This window comes from Oncorhynchus clarkii, chromosome 5 (assembly GCF_045791955.1).
Source record: "Oncorhynchus clarkii lewisi isolate Uvic-CL-2024 chromosome 5, UVic_Ocla_1.0, whole genome shotgun sequence".
NCBI classification, from domain to species: domain Eukaryota; kingdom Metazoa; phylum Chordata; class Actinopteri; order Salmoniformes; family Salmonidae; genus Oncorhynchus; species Oncorhynchus clarkii.
Genome location: NC_092151.1, coordinates 72,493,610 through 72,514,694, shown reverse-complemented (window position 1 = coordinate 72,514,694; position 21,085 = coordinate 72,493,610). Strand labels below are relative to the sequence as shown.

General features: G+C 44.8%; 1 protein-coding gene across 13 annotated transcripts in view; it reads left to right on the top strand.

The window, feature by feature from the left end:
* The window catches only part of LOC139409355 (palladin-like), a 104,047-nt gene that overhangs the window by 62,290 nt on the left and 20,672 nt on the right, over nt 1-21,085 (top strand). The gene's annotated exons all lie outside the window — the stretch shown is intronic.

Genomic DNA, 21,085 nt, shown 5'->3' with positions numbered 1-21,085 from the left:
TGGGTCTGGTCTGGGTCTGGGTCTGGTCTGGGTCTGGTCTGGGTCTGGGTCTGGGTCTGTTTCTGGGTGTGATGTGAGTGGAGCCCTGTTGTTTAGCAGTGGAGTTGGAAGAATAATGGCATCATAACGATGTGTTGGCACATTCAGATTGTTTTGCTGTATTTCTTTTGGTGTCCCGGCTTGAGTTTCTGCAAATAGCAGGATCACCATAAAGCTGCTTCCTTGAGTGAGTTTTTCCACAATAATGACACAAACATACTGCCAAAAACAATCAGCTCCCCGTGGTGAAGCGTGCAGAGGGACGGTGCACTGACCCCCCTCTCCTCTGCTACATACACTCAGTAATTACACAGTAAAAACAACCAGCCCTGCTATTACCCAGGGGTCAATGCGTTGTGCCATGCCGTGCTGGAGCTTAGCTTCCTCTCTGTCCCCTGGTGACCTGTAGAAGTGTTGGCTGACAAACTAAAGCCTCAGGCACCGGCCACTTTTGACCTTCAACCTCTGACCTCACGGCAGGGGTCACTGCCTCTCATTTGTTCTCCTGAAAACAATAACGTTTTTAAACTGCATGCTTTTACACAATGTTGAAGCCACGGTTCTACAGTGTCTACGTCTGTGAAAGGGGACGCTGTTGTGTGACTTTTACTGCCTCTGATGTAAAAGTCTGTTTTTATCTTATCTGGATTTGATTTGAGGCCTCCAATGTAACTTTAATCAAGGTTCTGATTGAGTCGTTTTTCTAAATTGCTGTGAATCCAATGGGGAACTGAATGGAAACTATGAGCTCACTGTATTAGCTCTCTGTCTCCTAATGTAAAACGAAGCACTATCATGCAACGGCTACCATTTCACTGGAGCCAATAAGGTCTGTGAATCAGTGTCTGTTTTGATGGATGTTTTCAATAGATAAATCACAGTCACAGTTACTGCTTTAACTGCTGTATTTTATTCACAAGGAAAGAAAGTCATTTTAGTGTGATGGTCTAAGAGGACGTACTACTGCATCCATGCATCTCAACCATTACATAGGCCTACACCTGTTATTTATGCCTCACATTGCCTTGAACTGTGAGCTGTGGGTCTGTGGGCTGGTATCTTGATGAAAGCTCTCCTGTCGATGCTATCTCAGAGCTGCATTAACAGAGCTGGGCTGTGGAGTAGAGCTCTCCTCCTACCTGACCAGAGCCTGACGGGCCCCGACATTATACATCGGTTAGGGCCGGGTAGGTCCTGTTTTTTCATCAATAACTAGGGTACTGGCAGGGCTCAGGTATCACTAAAATGATGACTAACATTTTAAAGCTGAGCCATTTGCATGTACTCTGCTGCGCAGCATAGTTATATCTGACTAATATCCTAACATGGTGTCAGAAGTGCTTCAACCTCGTCAAATATAAGACAGTTGGAGTTTAGAGTGATGAAAAGTAACTAACAGCTAACTGCTCTCTCATGTCTCTTTATTGAGCAGAGCAGCCCAAGCAGAGCTATTGCTATGGATAACAGACTCAGAAAGCCATGAGCAGAGCACATGCACAGCTCGCTGTACGCAGGGAGCGAGTGACAGACAGAGAGGAGCAGCAAATGGATTTACTAACAGAGGAAGTTATTTCTGATTTCGGGTTTTGGGCAGGGCCTTAAATTTGGCAGAAGCAATCAGGCCTGGGTAGGGTAGGGCCTGAACGTCATGGGCATGGGTAGGGCTCGGGCTTAAAATTCATGCCTCTAATGTGGAGATTCAGGGCTCTACTGTGGAGATTCAGGGCTCTACTGTGGAGATTCAGTGCTCTATTGTGGAGATTCAGGGCTCTATTGTGGAGATTCAGTGCTCTACTGTGGAGATTCAGGGCTCTACTGTGGAGATTCAGGGCTCTACTGTGGAGATTCAGGGCTCTATTGTGGAGATTCAGTGCTCTATTGTGGAGATTCAGGGCTCTATTGTGGAGATTCAGGGCTCTACTGTGGAGATTCAGGGTTCTACTGGGGAGATTCATGCCTCTACTGTGGAGATTCAGGGCACTACTGTGGAGAGGAAGTTGCTGTATGACTTGGCAGGCTGAGGTGACTGTACAAGACCTGATCTGGGAAAACACGCCCGCTGTCTGTCTGCACTGTGACTGTCTGTACTGGAGGAAGATGGAGCTGGGCCAGTCAGTCAGTCAGTGTGTGGTTCTGATGGCTGTTGTTACTGGTGTTGCCACACCTGGTGGAAGAATCAGAGGAAGCTCTCAGAGGAGAGGCCACACGTTGGCATTTAGGATCAGAACACTGGCCTTGTGTTTTAAGAGTGAGAGAGAGGGAGAGGGGGAGAGAGAGAGAGAGGCAGGTTGAGTATGTTTTGGGGCTTAAGGGCAGCAGTGTATAACAGTCTGTATTAAGCTGTTAAAGGTTGTTGGGTCTGTAGCCATGCCTTGAGGCAGGTCATAAATAACTTAGGTGGGAGCTATCATATCAGTGTGAGGTCACTGGGCTGCCATTTTGGAGAGTGTGTATGTTCCGTCCTGATTTATGATTAAGATTCACCAGGGGTTTAAGGGGACACCCGCGACCAAGAATAAAGCTGTATCACACTGGACTGTTAACACCTGGAATTTGTCAATCTGCTTTCCCTGTGTGTGTGTAGGAGGGTGTGTGTTTGTGTCTGTTTGTGTGTGCGCATGCATGTGTGTGTGTACGTGTGCGAACCCCCACGTGTACATTGTGATGGAGTGTAAGTGGCATTGGTGTTCAGTATCAGCTTTCTAGTCTTGTACATACTTACCCAGTGTGACACTTCACAGGAACTGTTTCATGTTGAATGGTTACAACATACCCTGAAAACAAGGTGTGTATGTATGCTTGTGCTGGTGTGAGCATTTTTATATGGAAGGGATTTAGAAAGTGCCTCTTTCCTGGAACTGGTGCCTCAGAGTCCCCCTGAGATTCCCTGTGGCTGCTGTGTGGCAAATCGTCAAGTTATTAATTGCCATCTTGGTGATTACTGTCAACATTTACTAGATTCACATGCAAACTTAATCTACAAAAGATAATGATACAGTATTTATTTGTACAGAAACACCAAGGACATTCAGTTCAAGCGGCAGCCTCTGAAGGGAAAGTCCAAACCCAGACCATGTAAGGTTTTTGAGGAGAGGATCATAGAGAAGAGCCAAGTGAACGAGGCACAGTGAGGTGTGACTGTAGTACTGACTGTGATCACGGTGACACAACATTAGATTATGGGTTGGGATATAATCTGTGGGTGGGCGTCGTCAAACACACAAGCAGCAATTATCCTGCCAACATTTTATATCTTAATCACTGTTTCATAAAACAAGGAATCAAAACCTGACAGTTGAAATAGTTATTGTGCACATATCCATTTTATAAACAGCCTACTGTTGAACCCTCTCTGGCAAACCCTCTGTGAGAATCTCCACCAGGCTTCATTTTCTTGTTTGCTCTAGATTATTTGAGGATTACGGATTGTGAAAAGCAGAGGAGTCAAGCACAGATCAGTGGTTTAAACAACCTCAACTCTGCCTTGTCATAACCCGCTCACAATCTAAACTTAAAAACATGACATAAAATAACCATAACCTTCATAACTCCATCCTTGATTGAGGACTACTTGAAATGTGGTTGAGTTCTGGTTCAAGTTGATTTCTGGTCAGTCTAAAAACAGGTTGTGGATCATAATGTGGCACTGTGGGCCTGTCGTCACGGTGAGGAGGAAGTGATGCTGTAGTGCCTCTCAGAACCCCTGCAGGGTGTGAGGGTCATCATGATCAGACAGCTGTGTTAATCCTCACTGTTCCAGACTGATCTGTCACAGCCTCCACCCTGAGAGACCTACCACAATGAGTCACAATGAGAGAGAGAGAGAGAGAGAGAGAGAGAGAGAGAGAGAGAGAGAGAGAGAGAGAGAGAGATAATGTGTGTGTGTGTGTGTGTGTGTGTGTGTGTGTGTGTGTGTGTGTGTGTGTGTGTGTGTGTGTGTGTGTGTGTGTGTGTGTGTGTGTGTGTGTGTGTGTGTGTGTGTGTGTGTGTGTGTGTGCGTGTGTGTGTGTTCGTTTGGTTCTTGAAATCACAGAACAATACAAAGTCATGTTCTGACCCTGTGTGTCCAAAGAGGAGGAAGTGGAAGGTGTGGGCTCTGCTGGAGCCACATGGCAGATGAGGTTCAACAATTATCTTTCAGGGGTCAGATGTCAAAGATGGGTATTATGTGTTAAAATGCTGCTAGCAAATGGCTGCGAATGGGGTCACAACCTCACCATGTGGCGTCTTCCCCCCTCATGGCATCCAGGAACTCCCATTCCTGACTTAAATGTCTGTCATACACGCACACGCACACACATGCACAAACACACACACTCACACACACACGTACGTACATATGAACCGGGCTAACAATCCCAAACATGGGGGAGCTTAGAACAACAGCCTGCTTGCCTGTAAGTAACACCATGTGTGTATGCGTGGGAAGCCTGCATATGCCCAGAGAGGTAAAGATGAGGAAGCTACTAATCCCCTTTAATGTGCTATATATCGCATGTGGATTGACTCAGTCCCAGTCAAACCCATGCCGTCTGCATAATTGTCATACCACAGAGATTAAATGATTGGGCCGGCTACAAACCTCTTTAACCTCTGAGGTCGTTGTCAGGGTAACAGAGAACAACTGCAACAAACTGAAGGCCACGTTCCAAACCATTCTACCCTGCTCTGTCTCTCTCACTCACACACAGACACACATAACTTGTTTACAGAGGATCCTGGATACTGTTTGGTTTTTTGTACTGAGAGTTCATCTCAAATGTGATTTTGATGCTTTGGAATGTTAATTCGTTCCCAAATCGAGTTTATACAGTATAACTAAACAACATGTTTAATATACATCTGTGGTCTTGTTGAAACTATGTTTAATGCCTGTTGGATTCAGAGCTTTGTGTTGATCTTTCAAACTCTTTGCGTTCGGGGTTTTGTTTGTGTGCCTTATTGCTCTTTGTCAGTGGTTGTCATGGAGCGCATGTCCATAACCTGTAGACAATGACACTGAAACAAATGATTGGTTGAAGAGAGACTCTTTATTGTATCTCTTCAAGGAAAAGTCAAGAATCCTGAAACCAAAGAGAATGTTGGGTTGAGTAGCGCATTCCGTTTGCCAATAATACTTTGACATAAGGAGCCAAAGTCGATTGTTTGTTGATCACGCCAGTTACTAAAACAAAGTAGCTTTTAACAATGTTTCTATCATGTATAAAACTGCCCATTTAAACAAATATGATCTAGTAATGTGAAATATATTATGAGAATAACGATCAAAGTATTGGTAGAGTATAATCTTATCATTTAACCTACCTCATGTTTGTCTGAAGCGCCATGTTGTTTATGGCTGCTTTCTTGTTGAAGTGCTGGTGTACATTAAGCATGAGGCAAGTTAGTCTATGAGTCATCGTTGACGGCCTACCAAAAGGCAAAAAGCCTCCTGAGGGGATGGGGGCCTGGGATTAATTTTTTTTTAAATACAATATAAATATAGGAAAAAACACACATCACAACAAGAGAGACAGCACAACACTACATAAAGAGAGACCTAAGACAACAACATAGCAAGGCAGCAACACGTGAAAACACAGCATGGTAGCAACACAACATAACCAACATGGTAGCAACACAACATGGTACAAACATTATAAGGCACAGACAACAGCACAAAGGGCAAGAAGGTAGAGACAACAATACATCACACAAAGCAGCCACAACTGTCAATAAGAGTGTCCATGATTGAGTCTTTGAATGAAGAGATTGAGATAAAACTGTTCAGTTTGAGTGTTTCTTGCAGCTCGTTCCAGTCGCTAGCTGCTGCGAACTGAAAAGAGGAGCGACCCAGGGACATGTGTGCTTTGGGGACCTTTAACAGAATGTCTCAGATAGGGAGGAGTGAGGCCTAAGAGGGTTTTATAAATAAGCATCAACCAGTGGGTCTTGCAACAGGTATACAGAGATGACCAGTTTACAAAGGAGTACAGAGTGCAGTGACGTGTACGATAAGGAGCATTGGTGGCAAATCTGATGGCCGAATGGTAAAGAACATCTAGCCACTCGAGAGCACCCTTACCTGCCGATCTATAAATTCTATCTCCATAATCTAGCATGGGTAGGATGGTCATCTGAATCAGGATTAGTTTGGCAGCTGGTGTGAAAGAGGAGCGATTACGATAGAGGAAATCAAGTCTAGATTTAACTTTAGCCTGCAGCTTTGATATGTGCTGACAGAAGGACAGTGCACCGTCTAGCCATACTTCCAAGTACTTGTATGAAGTGACTACCTCAAGCTCTAAAGCCTCAGAGGTAGTAAAAATACCTGTGGGAGGAGGGGCATTCCTCTTGCCTAACCACATGACATTTGTTTTGGAGGTGTTCAGAACAAAGTTAAGGGTAGAGAAAGCTTGTTGGACAGTAAGAAAGCTTTGTTGTAGAGCATTTGACACAAAATCCAGGGAGGGGCCAGCTGAGTATAAGACTGTATCATCTGCAATTAAAGGTATGAGAGAGCTTCTTACTGCCTGAGCTATGTTGTTGATGTAAATTTAGAAGAGCGTGGGGCCTAGGATCGAGCCTTGAGGTACTCCCTTGGTGACAGGCAGTGGCAGAGACAGCAGATTTTCTGACTTTATACACTGCACTCTTTGCGAGAGATTGTTAGAAAACCAGCCAAAAGACTCCTCAGAGACACCAATACATCCCACGAGAATGGAATGGTCTACCGTATCAAAAGCTTTGGCCAAGTAAATAAAAATATCAGCACAATATTGCTTAGAATCAAGGGCAATGGTGACATCATTGAGCACCTTTAAGGTTGCAGTGACACATCTGGAAACCAGGTTGACCAGAAACCAGATTGCATACCCGAGAGAATACTATAGACATCAAGAAAGCCAGGCAGTTGATTATTGACAAGTTGTTCCAACACTTTTGATAAACAGGACAAAATATAAATAGGCCTTTAACAGTTAGGATCAGCTTGATCTCCCCCTTTAAATAAAGGACGAACCGTGGCTGCCTTCCAAGCAATGGGAACCTCCTCAGAAAGCATAGACAGGTTAAAAAGGTTGGAGGTAGGCTTGGCGGTGATAGGAGCAGCAACCATAAATAAGAAAGGGTCTAAACCATCTGACCCAGATGTTTTATGGGGTCTAGATTCAGGAGCTCCTTTAGCACCTTGGACTCAGTGACTGCCTGCAGGGAGAAACTTGTAGTGGGGCAGGGGAAAAAGAGGGAGATGCATAGTCATATTAGAAGGGGTGGGAGATGAGAAAATGTTGGATGAGCAAGGAGGCATGCCTGAGTCAAATAGGAATCCTGACTTAATGAAGTGGTGATTAAAGAGCTCAGCCATGTGCTTCCTGTCAGTAACAACCACATAATCAACATTAAGGGACATGGGCAGCTGTGAGGGGGAGGGTTTTTTCTCCAGGTCTTTAACCGTTTTCCAGAACTTCTTGGGGTTGGACACACAGAGAACTGCTCCTAAAGTAACTATCCTTCCGGATAGCCTGAGTGCACTTATTTCTCATTTGCCTGAACGATAGCCAGTCAGTCAGCCTGAGTATGTGTGTGCCGAGCCTTGACGTGGAGTAACTCTGCAAGATCATGGTCGAACCAGGGGCTGAACCTGTTTTTAATTCTCATTTTCTTTATGGGGGTGTTTGTTAACAATACCCCTGAAAATATAAAAAAAGAAGGTCCAAGCATCTTCGAAAGAGGCGATCAAGATGGTTCTATACCATTTTACAGAGGCCAGGTCATGAAGGAAGGCTTGGTCATGAAAGTTTTTTAGCAAGCGTCTATGACAAATCAGGACAGCTCGTTTCACTGAGCAGCCATTACGAACACAGGCTGCAAAACAGTGATCACTAAGGTCATTACAGAAAACACCAGACTGATACCTATCAGGATTTGTGAGGATAACATCGAGGGGAGTTGCCTTTTCTGGGTGTTTGGAATCATACCTTGTGGGATTAGTAATAATGTGAGAAAGATCTAATTGCTTTAGGACATGGTCAAGGGGTTTAAAGATGTCCCAGTTTAGGTCACATAAATTCAGACTTAGTGTAAGGGGCCAGGAGAGAGCTTAGGGCAGGTAGGGTACAAGTGCTGATGGAGGACAATAGCACCCAGCAACAGTCAACAAAGAGCCATTTGAAAGTTTAATGCTTAAAACCAGAAAATCAAACATCAGTATTCAAAACACTCTTCAGATGGCAACAAGATGATATTGTACAGCAATTTCATTGGGTAACATGATTACAAAGCCGGTTTATGTAAAACCGTTGTATGGTGAGGGGTTATGCTAGTGGAACCCCTCGACAACATTCTGCTGAAAAGGCAGCGCGCGAAATTCCAAAAGATTTTTTAGAAGTATGTAACTTTCATACATTCACAAGTGCAATACACCAAATTAAAGATATACTTCTTGTTACTCTACCCATCGTGTCCGATTTCAAATAGGCTTTACAGTGAAAGCACAACATATGATTATGTTAGGTCAGAGCCTAGTCACAAAACACATACATCCATTTTCCAGACAAAGAGAGGAGTCACAAAAAGCAGAAATAGAGATAAAATGAATCACTAGTCTTTGATGATCTTCATCAGATGACACTCATAGGACTTCATGTTACACAATACATGTACAGTGCCTTGCGAAAGTATTCGGCCCCCTTGAACTTTGCGACCTTTTGCCACATTTCAGGCTTCAAACATAAAGATATAAAACTGTATTTTTTTGTGAAGAATCAACAACAAGTGGGACACAAGCATGAAGTGGAACGACATTTATTGGATATTTCAAACTTTTTTAACAAATCAAAAACGGAAAAATTGGGCGTGCAAAATTATTCAGCCCCCTTAAGTTAATACTTTGTAGCGCCACCTTTTGCTGCGATTACAGCTGTAAGTCGCTTGGGGTATGTCTCTATCAGTTTTGCACATCGAGAGACTGACGTTTTTTCCCATTCCTCCTTGCAAAACAGCTCGAGCTCAGTGAGGTTGGATGGAGAGCATTTGTGAACAGCAGTTTTCAGTTCTTTCCACAGATTCTCGATTGGATTCAGGTCTGGACTTTGACTTGGCCATTCTAACACCTGGATATGTTTATTTTTGAACCATTCCATTGTAGATTTTGCTTTATGTTTTGGATCATTGTCTTGTTGGAAGACAAATCTCCGTCCCAGTCTCAGGTCTTTTGCAGACTCCATCAGGTTTTCTTCCAGAATGGTCCTGTATTTGGCTCCATCCATCTTCCCATCAATTTTAACCATCTTCCCTGTCCCTGCTGAAGAAAAGCAGGCCCAAACCATGATGCTGCCACCACCATGTTTGACAGTGGGTATGGTGTGTTCAGGGTGATGAGCTGTGTTGCTTTTACGCCAAACATAACGTTTTGCATTGTTGCCAAAAAGTTCAATTTTGGTTTCATCTGACCAGAGCACCTTCTTCCACATGTTTGGTGTGTCTCCCAGGTGGCTTGTGGCAAACTTTAAACTACACTTTTTATGGATATCTTTAAGAAATGGCTTTCTTCTTGCCACTCTTCCATAAAGGCCAGATTTGTGCAATATACGACTGATTGTTGTCCTATGGACAGAGTCTCCCACCTCAGCTGTAGATCTCTGCAGTTCATCCAGAGTGATCATGGGCCTCTTGGCTGCATCTCTGATCAGTCTTCTCCTTGTATGAGCTGAAAGTTTAGAGGGACGGCCAGGTCTTGGTAGATTTGCAGTGGTCTGATACTCCTTCCATTTCAATATTATCGCTTGCACATTGCTCCTTGGGATGTTTAAAGCTTGGGAAATCTTTTTGTATCCAAATCCGGCTTTAAACTTCTTCACAACGGTATCTCGGACCTGCCTGGTGTGTTCCTTGTTCTTCATGATGCTCTCTGCGCTTTTAACCGACCTCTGAGACTATCACAGTGCAGGTGCATTTATACGGAGACTTGATTACACACAGGTGGATTGTATTTATCATCATTAGTCATTTAGGTCAACATTGGATCATTCAGAGATCCTCACTGAACTTCTGGAGAGAGTTTGCTGCACTGAAAGTAAAGGGGCTGAATAATTTTGCACGCCCAATTTTTCAGTTTTTGATTTGTTAAAAAAGTTTGAAATATCCAATAAATGTCGTTCCACTTCACGATTGTGTCCCACTTGTTGTTGATTCTTCACAAAAAAATACAGTTTTATGTTTGAAGCCTGAAATGAGGCAAAAGGTCACAAAGTTCAAGGGGGCCGAATACTTTCGCAAGGCACTGTATGTTTTGGTCGATAAAGTGCATATTTATATCCAAAAATCTCAGTTTACATTGGCGCGTTACATTCAGTAATGTTTTGCTTCCAAAACATCCGGTGATTTTGCAGAGAGCCACATCAATTTACAGAAATAGTCATCATAAACTTTAATATAAGATACAAGTACTATGCACAGAATTAGAGATATACTTCTCCTTAATGCAACCGCTGTGTCAGATTTCAAAAAAACAAATCAAGCCATACAGATATCCGCCATGTTGGAGTCAACAGAAGTCTGAAATAGCGTTATAAATATTCACTTACCTTTGATAATCTTCATCAGAATGCACTCCCAGGAATCCCATGTCCATGAGAAATGTTTGATTTGTTCGATAAAGTACATAATTTATGTCCAAATACCTCCTTTTGTTAGTGCGTTCAGTTCACAAATCCAAACTCACGACGCGCGGGCAGGCCCATGCGAAAGTTCAGAAGAAAGGTCATATTACAGTTCATAGAAACATGTCAAACGATGTATAGAATCAATCTTTAGGATGTTTTTATCATAAATCTTCAATAATGTTCCAATCGGAGAATTCCTTTGTCTTCAGAATTGCAATGGAACTCTCACGTGAATGCGCGTGACCAGCTCATGCCACTCTGGCAGACCTCTGACTCATTCAGCTCCCATTCCCCCCTCCTTTACAGTAGAAGCATCAAACAAGGTTCTACAGACTGTTGACATCTAGTGGAAGCCTTAGGAAGTGCAACTTGACCCCATATACACTGTATATTCGATAGGCAATGAGTTGAAAAACTACAAACCTCAGATTTCCCACTTCCTGATTGGATTTTTCTCAGGTTTTCGCCTGCCATATGAGTTCTGTTATACTCACAGACATCATTCAAACAGTTTTAGAAATTTCAGAGGGTTTTCTATCCAAATCTAATCGGCATATATTAGCAACTGGGCCTGAGTAGCAGGCAGTTTACTCATCCAAACATGAAAATTCTGCCCCCTATCCCAAACAGGTTATGATACAGTATATGTCCATGGGAAATTACGCATTTATGGTAGAAAAGTGTTTTGGGGCTATCATGATGGAACATTCCTAGCTGGAGGGAGTTCCTGGAAAGAATACTTAGGTGCTCAGTTGGCTTTTGCCTGGGAGAGAGCAGGCTGGGCAGGTAACAGGTTGGCTAGAGTAGAGTTAATGTCACTCCCTGACCATAGAGAGCCCTTGGTTCTCTATGGTTTTGTAGGTCAGGGCGTGACTACGGGGGTGTTCTAGTTTTCCTATTTCTATGTTGGTGTACTTGGTATGGTTCCCAATTAGGGGCAGCTGTTTATCGTTGTCTCTAATTGGGGATCATACTTAAGTTTTCCATTGTTCCAGCCTGGTTTGTGGGATATGGGTTTGTGTATGTGCATGTAGCACCACTGATGTAACGTTTCGTTTTTTTAAATAGTTTTGTTTGGAAGTTTTGCATTATTAAAAGATGTGGAACTTTAATCACGCTGCGCCTTGGTCCGTCTCTCATCACGATCGTGACAGAATATCCTACCACGAAAGGACCAAGCAGCGTACAACGGAGGGTAAAGTGAGTTTGACCTGGGAAGAGATAATGGGAGGTTGCGAGACCCTTTTTGGGCAGGAGTCGCAGAGTAATCAGGAAGGACAGCGACAACACCGGGGCCGCGGCCCCAGAAACCCTAAGATTGTTTTTGGGGGGGCACATGGAGCTGGTGGTCGGGCAGCGGAGAGTGCCAGAGCCTGTTTGGGAGTCAATGGAGGAGTGCAATGAGGGATACCGGAGAGAAGAGTTAGCGAGGAGTATGCTGCAGCGCAGGCATGCTGAAGAGCGGGTCATCAGTCCGGTGCCATCTGTGCCAGCTCCTCGCACTCACCCTGAAGAGCCAGAGACCGTCAGGGAGGCGATGGAGAAGTTGGGAGAGCGAGAGAGGAGAGAGATGTTGTGCAGGTGTGTTCTGCTCAACATTCAGCCTGAAGAGCCTTTCAGCAGTCTGGTGAAGTCTGTGCCGGCTCCACACATCTGAACTCCAGTGCGTCTCCTCAATCCCTGCACCCTTCCTGAAGTGCATGTCAACTTCCCGGTGCCACCTGTGCCGGCTCGACTTACCAGGCCTCCAGTGCGCCTCCTCAATCCCGCTCCTAGGCCGGAGCCTTCCTCTGCGCCAGTGCCCAGTCCAGGCACGGCGTCCAGTCCCTCTCCAAGGCCGAAGCCTTACTCTGCGCCGGTGCCCAGTCCAGTCACGGTGCCCAGTCCAGGCACGGTGCCCAGTTCCGCTCCAAGGCCGGAGCCCTCCTCTGCGCCGGTGCCCAGTCCGGGCGCTGCGTCCAACCCATGGCCAGGGCCCTCTGCTCCGATGCCCAGGCACAACGTTCAGCCTGGCGCGAATGCCCGGATATGGGGTCTGGGCGGGGGCTACGACCCGCACTAGAGTCGCCACCGACACTAGTCACCCCCCCTGCTCTCCTCATTTGGTTTCATGTTTTGCGGGCGGAGTTCGCACCTTTGGGGGGGGGGGGGGTGTACTGTCACTCCCTGACCATAGAGAGCCCTTGGTTCTCTATGGTGTTGTAGGTCAGGGCGTTACTAGGGTGTTCTAGTTTTCCTATTTCTCTGTTGGTGTACTTGGTATGATTCCCAATTAGAGGCAGCTGTTTATCGTTGTCTCTAATTGGGGATCATACTTAAGTTCTCCATTGTTCCCACCTGGGTTGGGGATATGTGTTTTGTGTATGTAGCACCACTGATGTCACATTTCGTTGTTTATTGTTTTGTTTGGAAGTTTCGCTTTATTAAAATATGTGGAACTAATCACGCTGCGCCTTGGTCCGTCTCTCATCACAGATATATCTGGGAGAGAGCAGGCAGGGCAGGTAACAGGTTGGCTAGAGTAGAGTTATACCTGGGAGAGAGCAGCCTGGACAGGTAACAGGTTGGCTAGAGTAGAGTTATACCTGGGAGAGAGCAGGCTGGACAGGTAACAGGTTGGCTAGAGTAGAGTTATACCTGGGAGAGAGCAGGCTGGACAGGTAACAGGTTGGCTAGAGTAGAGTTATACCTGGGAGAGAGCAGGCTGGACAGGTAACAGGTTGGCTAGAGTAGAGTTATACCTGGGAGAGAGCAGGCTGGACAGGTAACACATTGGCTAGAGTAGAGTTATACCTGGGAGAGAGCAGGCTGGGCAGGTAACAGGTTGGCTAGAGTAGAGTTATACCTGGGAGAGAGCAGGCTGGACAGGTAACAGGTTGGCTAGAGTAGAGTTATACCTGGGAGAGAGCAGGCTGGGCAGGTAACACATTGGCTAGAGTAGAGTTATACCTGGGAGAGAGCAGGCTGGGCAGGTAACAGGTTGGCTAGAGTAGAGTTATACCTGAGGGAGAGCAGGCTGGACAGGTAACAGGTTGGCTAGAGTAGAGTTATACCTGAGTTTTGTTATAGGCAAAGAGTTGTTGCCGGAATATTTTGTACTGAGAATATGTTTGATTTATTCAAGTCTTTGTCAACGACCTGTTTGTTATTTTCTGTACAAAGTTTATTGGCCAATTAGTCCTGCACCTGGTAATATTGTCAATAAAAGTCTCTAAGAGAGGTGAGCACCAGAACATCCTGTCTGTCTCCTCACTGTCCGATCCGTGGCTTCGGTTACTGCTTTGTATTTGTGTTTGTGGACCGTAGTGCTCTATGGTCTTCAGAACCGTGTTGCTCTGGCTGCCAGGCTTTGTCACATATCTGTGCTGTGATTCAGAGCTGTACCCACAGCAGAGACCTTGTGTTTATGAGGTGTAGCTCGTAAACTCTCTAATGCTGTATTAACAATCACTTTCTTATAGAGGCGTTGGTTTTATGGAAACATGTATGTTAAAGAGACACATGTGGAACTGAGTTTATACACAGAGAACTCTTGTTTCTTCATTATCAGCTGCCTGGCAAGCTCAAGACAGTCCTGAAGTTCATGTGCAACGTTTTTCATTAGTCATGCCATTAATGTAAAAAAATAAAAACACTCATGTTTTTGTTCATCAGCTATCTGATTGGTTACATTTGTTGCCCTAAATGTGGACCTGGAGTGTGAATGAATGCGTACAGAGAGAACTAGCCAGAGAAAGAAGAGAAAACGCTTGAGATAAAGAATGAGGAAAGTAGAAGAGACCCAGGAAGGATCGATAACAGCAAAGCAGATCATTCCTCAACAACCTCCAGACAGTGATTAAAAGAACATGGCGATGGAGGATTGTTATTCTAGGAGCCTGGTTCTGAAAGGGAAGTCTCTAGATCAATGGCCCGTGTTGCAGAGCTTTTATTGTGAAACAGAGGCTTTTATTGTGAAGAAGGTTTAGGCTGACTCATGCAGAGAGCAAGGGAGGCTGAGTCTGGCTGCTGACTGCTCTATATATGCTGCTCCGCTACCTGGCAGACTGGCAGAAACAACCACACACACACTCCTCCTGGGGAATACCTGAGCTGCAGACAGACACACTCACCTGGGCCACGTCACTGAAGGTATTACTCTTTCTTACAAATTCTTTACAGAATCAGACACAACATTTGTCAATTTAACACACTTCAGTGGAAGTGAGCGTTTATGGAGAGAGGGGAAGGGAGAGGGAGAGAGGGGAAGGGAGTGGGAGAGAGGGGAAGGGAGAGGGAGAGAGGGTGACAAGCAAGCAGCAAGATGCTCTTCATTAACGCTAAGTCAAGTTCAGTTCATTAGAGAGAGAAGACGATGTGAACACACCACATTAGCATAGCCACTGTTGCTTTATGCTGAGCTCACTGCTTCAATGAAAGACAGTGTTGCCATTGTTCTTTTTTCTGTGGTAAAACTTTGTGGTCTAAAACGTATCTCAAAATCACAATCTGTCATTTATGCTTCTGAAGAACTAAAAAGGGTTGAATTGAGAGATGGAATGAAGGAGTACAGAATAAGGAGAGACACAAATGATAGAGAAGGAGAACCAGGAACACTTTTTCGTAATTTCTGTCTGCTTTGCCAGCCCCTTAGACAGTTAATGTAAAAAGCATGTGTTGGAGTATGGATGTGTGGTTTGTAGGACAGAGAGAGGCGGAGATAGAAACCCATTCATTTACTGGAAGTTCTGGGAAGTGGTTATTCTGGAAAGGATAGGGCTGGAGGCAACTGGCTGCTTTACTGATGCTTTATTCTGGGTTGTGTCAGTGTTGTGTTAGTGGTGAAGGACCCGTTGTGTTTTTATATAGGTCAGTTGTGTGGTGCCCCTTTGAGGTCTGATAGATTAGTTAGCACAATAGTCTGTCAGGTAAGAATAGTAGTGTCAGGTTTGGCTTTAGTCCTTCACTGGGTTCTCTTGTTTCTACCCCCTCCCTTCCCCTCACTTTCTCTGGCTCTCCTCCTCTTTCTCATTCTCCCTCTCCACTCCTGCTGCTAATCCCATTTAATGGCGATGTCTTTCCCATTCCAATCCCAGGAAGAATGTCTTGAGCATTCCTGCAATACAGAAAAACACTCTAACCGGACAGAGGGAAGGAAAAAGGGGGAGGGAAGTAGGAATGGGAGGGAAGGAGGTAGAGAGGGAAGGAGGGATGCAGGGAAGGAGGGAGGAAGCGAGGGAGGAAGGGAGGGAGCTCACTGTTCATTCTCTGCACTTCTCACCTATTATTTGATTCTACATAAAATGGCTCCCAAGATAGACAGATTAAATAGAGAGGAGAGAGAGAGAGATGGTTGGGGGAGAGACATAATTTAAGGGGTTGATGGGAGCTGGAGCAACCCTGAACTGTTAGTCTGGTCAGAATGAGCCACACGCTCTGTGCAGTTGTTAAAGCGGGGGAAAAGAAAACAGTCTGGTTCTGTTTTATGTGTTGTGTGTGCAATTAGAGCCAGAGAGAGAGGGAGGGAGTGGGGTACAGACAGAGCAAGGGAGGAGGTGAAAGAGAGAAACATAGAGAGGTTGAAAATACATTTGGAAGTCTAGGAGAACAAAGACAGAGAGAAATTGAGTGGGACATGGAGAGAGAGAGAGAGAATGGGAGTTGATAACAAAAAGTCATATTCTACTTTATGCTTTTCTGGTTTCCTTTGTTGTCTATATGAAAAATGTCAGGGACTACTCCTGCCAATACAGAACCTCAAGTTGAACTGATCTAGGAGCTGAGTCTAGGGGGCTATGAAATGTCCATGGAAAGTTGGACGGCTCCTCTGTCTCCTCTCTCTCTCCTGAGGAGGAGCACTCAGCCAAACCATGGGAGGAGGGATTAGGGAGAGCTGTATGAGTCGCTGTGAGTGAAGAGTTTGGGCCTGCATGGTGGTAAATTAGCCTGTGATGTGGGTCAGGTCAATGGGTTAACTCTGATTCTAAACCTGACTGGACTGGAGGTTCGGCCAACATGCACCTCCATGTGGAAAAGGATATGATTTAGACTGATGATTTAGACTGTCCTTTCATTCAAAATATCCAAATTGTGTGTGTACATGTAGGCCTGCTTGTGTATGTACTGTCTCTGTTTGTGTTTGTTTTTTGTGCGGTTTGTGTGCGCACAGCCCACACCAGTTTGAGGACTTCACTTGAATTTGTTGATGGAAGTTTATCATGATCTAAAGTGATGATGTCAAACATAAACATTCAGCTATCTCGCTGGGGGTGTTTGTATACAGGAGTCCTGTGAACTGTTATTGCAGCCGCTTACCGTAAACTTAACAAAGGACTAGTCTCCCCCTCCTCTAATAGAACTCCAAATGGTTGTCTAAAAAAGAGCTTTGATCTTATTAGAGACCCTTGGTGACCAATGTATGTGTAATGACCTGCTACTTTGCTGTTGTAAATACAGATGTCATAGTGTAAACATTATTCTGCAGCGATGGGACAAATCATTGAGAACTGTGTTATGGTGATTTTGGCCCATAGCTATAGGATTCCTGTTTCTTGTGTCTCCACAACAGGAGAAGATACCCATTGATGGCACATCGATCCCTCAGTATTTCCTTAATTAAAGTCAACCAAATAAGTAGTAGCTAATAGTCAGTCAGGTAGATAACCAGCCAGTTAGTCAGAGTCTGTCAGTCTCAGTCAGTTCAGTCAGTCAATATGTCAGACAGTGTGACAGACTAGGCTGTTTCTGTCATGGATCAGTCAAGTGCAGGTTGACGCGCTGTAAGATGTAATGGGGGTGTGTTAATATAGGTGAAGGAAGTGTGAAACAAGCTGTCAGGCACAGTGAGACACTGATCACTGATCATACTGTACTGTCTGTCTGCTCATGCTTGTGGAGGTGTGTTTGACAGAGAGAGCGAGGTGTATTTGCATACGTGATTGCAGTGGGAGTCAGACTCAGGAGTCTCTGGTATTTCCCATGCTCCTATTGATTTCACCCTGCGTTTCTGGACCTGGTCTGATAAACTCTTGGCCCGGGGCATGGTTTGGGGCCAGCATGTTGTTGTGTCACCACCTTGGTGTGTTTCCACTGTATCTCACACACACACACAGCGGCTGTATTTGTTTTGGAGGTGTAATGCCAGGGCTCCATTCTGTTGTTTAGGTATATATCATTCATGTTTGACAAGGCCACACTTTTTAAAAGCTGTAGACTGGCATGGTGACGTGTGGTTAAACAGTGACACACACACACACACACACACACACACTCATAAACACACATTAATATGTAGGTACAAGTCTGATTGTGGGAAAATGTACAACTGTTGTTCAGACATTTGAGTAGATCAACAGCTTTTCACTTATTCATAGCTGGCTTGTACAGTATGTACACACAGTGCAGCAGGAAGCTTAGCCCCTTGTTGCTGTTTACAGAAAGAACCCCCTCATTATTGGCTATTTACACTCAACTACTTCCTGTCATCCCATGGTCGCTTCCTGTCATCAGTGAGTGCTGCTGGCAGAATCCCATAAACCCTTTCCCTCCTCTACTCCTAGTCAACCAGCGGCTAAGACATTCTCCCCTTCCCCGTACCCAAACAAGCGAGGTTGTAAAACCCAGCGATGGCTCACAGCTTGCATGGTGGCATGTCAGTCAGTAAAACTGTAGATCCTATATCTGTATAGACTAGAGGCCATCATTGTCTAGGAAGCACAAACCAGTAACTGTGTGTGTAAACAGGACCTTTATAGACATGTTGATTAGAGAGAGCATTGATTAAAGACAGCATGATTAGAGAGAGCATTGATTGAAGACAGCATGATTAGAGTCACGGAGAAGAGGCAGCTCTGTGGCTGGCATGGTATGTTTCAACTTGCTCTGACTGCTATAACATGGTCTGTTTCAGCTTGCTCTGACTGCTATAACATGGTCTGTTTCAGCTTGCTCTGACTGCTATAACATGGTCTGTTTCAGCTTGCTCTGACTGCTATAACATGGTCTGTTTCAGCTTGCTCTGACTGCTATAACATGGTCTGTTTCAGCTTGCTCTGACTGCTATAACATGGTCTGTTTCAGCTTGCTCTGACTGCTACAACATGGTCTGTTTCAACTTGCTCTGACTGCTATAACATGGTCTGTTTCAGCTTGCTCTGACTGCCACAACATGGTCTGTTTCAGCTTGCTCTGACTGCCACAACATGGTCTGTTTCAGCTTGCTACATTATGCTGTAAAATACAGATTCAATGAACTCTTACTCAGACAAGCGGTACTGACTCCGTTAAGCTCAGTGATGCTGCTAATCTTTGCATGTAGGAACTGGAGTTAAAAAGCCACCACCAGAATAATTGTATAATTGACGTGTTATTATGAGTATAATTGAATGCTGAATGGTAAATGAATCAAAAAGTTTTTCCTGAAGCGCTCTCTCATTGTGTTCAATGTTAAAGAACTTACACCCAGGAACCAGGCCAACTGAGTGACGCAGTGGTCTAAGGCACATCACTACAGACACCCCGGTTCGAATCCAGGCTGTATCACAACTGGCCATGATTGGGAGTCCCATAGGGCGAGCACAATTGGCCTACTATCGTCCGAATTTGGCCGGTGTAGGCTGTCATTGAAAATAAGAATTTGTTCTTAACTGACTTGCCTAATCAAATATAGGTTAAATTATTATACTTTTTTTTAAAAAGTATTTTTCATGATGAGAGAAAAAGAGAAATAACATTTAACAGCCTATTAATATCTCCAAATGGAGGCTGAGAGAGAAGGATAAGGAGAAAGAGAGAGAGAGATTTAACTGTAATGTAGCGTTACAGTTTGGAATGACAGAGCTGAGCTCTGCAGTTTTTTCACACTGTAACTGGGTGTTGTGTGGGCCAGTTGGCTCAGCTCGGTACAGCACAACACTGGGCCGTTGACATGGAGACAGAGAGCAGGACGTTCCCTCTCTCCCTCCCTGCAAGTCCCTACTGCACCGCAAGACAGAGGAACCGACTGTCAGAGGAACCGAGGAAATAAGTGAATTAACGTCAGTCATTTCTGCAGGTTCTGTCATTTATTACCTGCTCACAGGAGAGAGAACGTTTTTACCAAGTACCAACTCAGAGCTTTGTACCTTGTAGAAATTCTGTCTACATACAGTAAGTGTAGACCTACAGTTTTGTTTCTTGTACCCCAGAGAGTCAGACTGGCATCTAGAAAACATGCAGTTGAGAACAGCTGTAGGAAAAGACCCTTTCAGACTAAACAAGGCATGTGGAGAGTTGAATGTTAATTGCTGTAAATTAATAGGCTGTATGATTTTAAGTCAATGAACATCCACCTCTTTAAAAAAAAAAATTACCCCCTTTTCTCCCTAATTCCATGGTATCCAATTGTTAGTAGTTACTATCTTGTCTCATCGTTACAACTCTGGTACGGGCTCGGGAGAGACGAAGGTCGAAAGACATGCGTCCTCCAAAACACAACCCAACCAAGCCGCACTGCTTCTTAACACAGCGCGCATCCAACCCGGAAGCCAGCCGCACCAATGTGTCGAAGGAAACACCGTGCACCTGGCGACCTGGTTAGCGTGCACTGCTTCCGGCCCGCCACAGGAGTCATTGGTGCGCGATGAGACAAGGATATCCCTACCGGCCAAACCCTCCCTAACCTGGGCGACGCTAGGCCAATTGTGCGTCGCCCCATGGACCTCCCGGTCACGGCCGGCTGCGACAGAGCCTGGGCTCGAACCCAGAGTCTCTGGTGACACAGCTAGCATTCAAGACTAATAGATCCATCCTGTTCGGTTATCAATAGAGAAAGAGCTTGATTGAGAGAGATGGAATAGTTCTCTGAGTAATTTCATAGGTGGATGTTGGCGAGGCAGATCTGGTTGAAGGCTGGACCATGCAGGGTCACAGTGTCAGGGTTACGTAGTGTCAGGCTGGCCCACACCTGCTATCCTGGAGGCAGACTGATGAAGCTGAACAATTACACTGATCTTCTCACTGACAATATGATAATATATTATCTGACAAATGCTAATTCAATGGAAACATTGAAATGAAAGTAAAATGTCAGAGTTGACATACAACACAATTGGAAAGTTAGTCATATGCGGAAAGTGCGACAAATATCTCTTAATCGTGTGATTGCCCTTTAGTAAAATAAGAAAGTGGAATTGGACTGTAGTAACTGTTCTATATAAAGAAAGAACACCTTTTAAGGCAAGGAGATGATGTCAGTCAGTCATAGCCAGCCAACATCCACTCTGCCCCCCCCCCCCACTCCCCCCCCATATACTCAGGAGAATTCTAGAGACCGGAGAAAAAACACTAAGACAACTTTTTGGATATATTTGTAAATTCAAACTGGGCTCCTAGCAATGAGATAATCCAAGATATTCTAGGCAGGCTGGAAACCATCGGGTGGGTTA